Source organism: Bos indicus x Bos taurus, chromosome 7 (genome assembly GCF_003369695.1).
Source record: "Bos indicus x Bos taurus breed Angus x Brahman F1 hybrid chromosome 7, Bos_hybrid_MaternalHap_v2.0, whole genome shotgun sequence".
In the NCBI taxonomy this organism is placed as follows: domain Eukaryota; kingdom Metazoa; phylum Chordata; class Mammalia; order Artiodactyla; family Bovidae; genus Bos; species Bos indicus x Bos taurus.
Genome location: NC_040082.1, coordinates 96,571,673 through 96,575,396, shown reverse-complemented (window position 1 = coordinate 96,575,396; position 3,724 = coordinate 96,571,673). Strand labels below are relative to the sequence as shown.

Here is a 3,724-nt window from a genome sequence, read left to right as displayed (position 1 = left end):
ACTTTTATGCACTGGAGGAGGAAATGGCAACCCACTCCAGTATTCTTGCCTGGAGAATCCCAGGGATGGGGGAGCCTGGTGGGCTGCCGTCTATGGGGTCACACAGAGTCGGACACGACTGAAGCAACTTAGCAGCAGCAGCAATTAAATCATAGTATGGCATGCCAAAATAATGAACCTGAATTACTTTGAGGCAGCAGAATCAAGGGAATTGCAATCTCTTGGTCAGGAAGGACTCACATGAAAATCTGTTAGTAGACAAAAGGCAGGTTGTGGGAACTTTCCCAGGTGCCAAATTTGTCAACCATAGATAGGAGGGTTTAGACCAGGAAAGGAAGACCACCTGGTACATGAAAATGGGCTCAACATGGCTAATACCAGGAAACTCACGTCAAAAACCCAATCAAATACCACTTTTCATATGTTGAGATGTTTATTATAAAGAAAAAAAAGACATGTTCCTTGGAGGATGTGGAGATAAGGGAACTGTTGTGTGTGGTTGGTGAGAATGAATATTGGTACAGTCATTACAGGAAAGAGAAGGGAGGTTCCTTAACAACAAAAACTTACTAATTGAAATAGAACTACCATAGGATACAGCAATCCCACTTCAGGATATATGCCAAAGAAGAGATAATCTGCTTTTACATGTCATTATGATATTATTTGAAATAGTGAAACCATGAAAACACTTAAAGTGTCTGTTGAAAGATGAATAAAGAAAATGTAGTATGTATATATGTGTGTATATGTAAGCAACGAAATATTATTCAGCCAGGAAAAGAAGGAAATTCTGCCATTTGTGACAACATGGGTGGACCTAGAGAATATTATGCTTATTAAAATACATACAACAGACATAGACAGTCAATATCATATGATCTCACTTATGTGTGGAAGTTAAGAAAATCAAACTCTTAGGGCCATAGATTAGAACTGTAGTTGTGAGGAGATGCTGGTGGAGAGAGTAGGGAGATTTTGGTCAAAGGGTACAAACTTTCAGTTATAAAATGAATACATTCTGGGGAGCTAGTACACTGCCTGGTGACTATAGCTAATAATTTTGTATTATATTCTTGAAATATGCTAATAGAGATTTCCTTAACTATTACTATAAACACACACACACAAATAAAAAAGATGTGAGGTGACAGATATGTTAATTAACCTGACTATGGTAACCATTCACAATGTGTACATATATTAAATCATCATTTTGGACATCTTTTAAGAAATTTCCCATTGCACAACCCAAATATATGCAATTTTGTCAGTCAACTTCAGTAAACTGAAAAAAGAAAAACAACGACGTAGTTAATCTGCCAGTACAGAATAGGGTCCAAAAAGAGTAAAGTGGTCTCACATATCAGACATTTTACTGAGATGGTATTGGACTGAAACAAATAAGCCTGTATAAAATAAAAAAGTTCAATATTAGTGTATAGGAATGCAAGGGATTTCTGTGTGTTGATTTTATATCCTGCAACTTTACTATAATCATTGATTAGTTCTAGTAATTTTCTGGTGGAGTCTTTAGGGTTTTCTATGTAGAGGATCATGTCATCTGCAAATAGAGTTTTACTTCTTCTTTTCCAATTTGGATTCCTTTTATTTCTTTTTCTGCTCTGTGGTGGATTCATTTTGATATTTGGCAAAAAAATACAATTATGTAAAGTTTAAAAATAAAATAAAATTAATTTAAAAATAAAATAAAAAGTTCAAGTAGGTTTCTTAAATTTTGTTACCATTTAATCATTGATAATCCTTGGTACACTGATAACATCTTCATAGTCACGAATGCTGTATTATGTGCACTTAATTAATTATCTTACAATAAATGACTCAACATAAAAAAAATAAACCATACTGATTGAAATTTGAAGTCCACCATAGTCAAAGATATGAAGTATATATTAAGTGGCTTTTAAAACATAACCCTGAGATTTGAGTAATCACTCATTTCACGAAAGAGGGAAGGCAGAGAAACCAAATAATGATAAAACTTTGAATAGCATATAAAATATTTTCTGATTATGAACTTCAGCTTTAATTTAGAATCTAGATGACATAGTCCTGTGTTTCATAGAGATCTGTAAATATTCTAAATAAAAGAAATATCTAGAATTGCATTTGAATAAAATATAACTATATCTAAGTCTATTTAAATTGAAATTATATTTTTCCTTAAAGGGGGAAGTTTCTCATTCTGTATTATGTCTAAAAAAGTAAGCTGTATTTAACTGAGATCATGGATATGGCTGTATTACCTCTAATGTGCTTGTTCCCTTTCATCTTTCAGTGAAGTCTTATAAAATAAGACTTTGTAGACAGAGGTGAATAACACAGAAATCAATGAGGAAACAGTTCTAAGCAGATAGAAACTGTCATAATAATGACAGTTATATAATGAGAAATATTGCTGAAGGAACTGGGGTGTATGATCTTAGAAATGAATTGCTTGAATCCAAAATATGGACACAGTGTGCAAGGCCCGTTACTTAATTCCTATTTTTTCAGCCCTCTTTTATTTTTTCCAAAGGTGTCTAATCTACACAGAACTGGAAATCTAACCAGTGTCTCAGAATTCTTCCTCCTGGGCCTCTCAGATGATCCAGAACTACAGCCTTTGCTCTTTATCCTCTTCCTGTCTATGTACCTGGTCACCATTTTAGGAAACCTGTTCATCATCCTGGCTGTCACCTCTGACCCCCACCTCCACACCCCCATGTACTTCTTTCTCTCCAACCTGTCCTTGGCTGACATTGGTTTGGTCTCCACCACAGTCCCCAGGATGATTGTGAATATCCAAACTCACAGCAGAGTCATCTCCTATGAAGGCTGCCTGACACAGATGTCTATTTTTCTCCTTTTTGGATGTATGGATAGTACTCTTCTCACTGCAATGGCTTATGACCGGTTTGTGGCCATCTGTCATCCACTGTACTACATGGCCATCATGAACCCACGCCTCTGCTGTCTCTTAGTTTTGGTGTCTTTTTTTGTTAGTCTTTTGGAGTCACAGCTGCACAATTGGATTGTGCTTCAACTCACCTGCTTCAAAGATGTAGAAATCTCTAATTTCTTCTGTCACCCTTCTCAACTCCTCAAGCTTGCCTGTTGTGACACTTTCACCAATAACATAGTCATGTATACTGCTGGTGCCATCTTCGGTTTTCTTCCTATCTCAGGGATCTTTTTCTCTTACTGTAAAATTCTCTCCTCTGTTCTGAGAGTCCCCTCATCAGGTGGCACGAATAAAGCCTTCTCCACCTGTGGTTCTCACCTGGCAGTTGTTTGTTTATTTTACATAACAAGCATTGATGTGTATCTCAGTTCAGCCATCTCACAATCTTCTAGGAAGTTTGCAGTGGCCTCAGTGATGTACACTGTGCTCACTCCCATGCTGAACCCCTTCATCTACAGTCTGAGGAACAAGGACATCAAAAGGGCCATTCGGAGGTTTCTCAGCAAAATGTTCTACACTTAGTACCTGTGTTATCCATTTGGAGGGTAGGTTGCAAAATGTAGCAAGATTAAATCTAGACCTGAAAATTCTACCTCTCTCATACATCAGTTTTTGTAGCTCTCATGGCTTTACTTCTCCTTTTGCTTAACCTCATAGTTAAATATTACTTTTCTTTTATGTCTTTAATGTGATGGGTGAGATTTCTAGGATTCTTGTGCATCAAAATCATTCCTTGGCTGAATATTTTTTTTTCTTTTT

The 3,724-nt window shown here is 36.3% G+C and overlaps 1 pseudogene; it reads left to right on the top strand.

The window, feature by feature from the left end:
* The first annotated feature begins 2,471 nt into the window (after positions 1-2,471).
* On the top strand, positions 2,472-3,487 carry LOC113896355 (annotated as a pseudogene).
* The last annotated feature ends 237 nt before the right edge of the window (positions 3,488-3,724 follow it).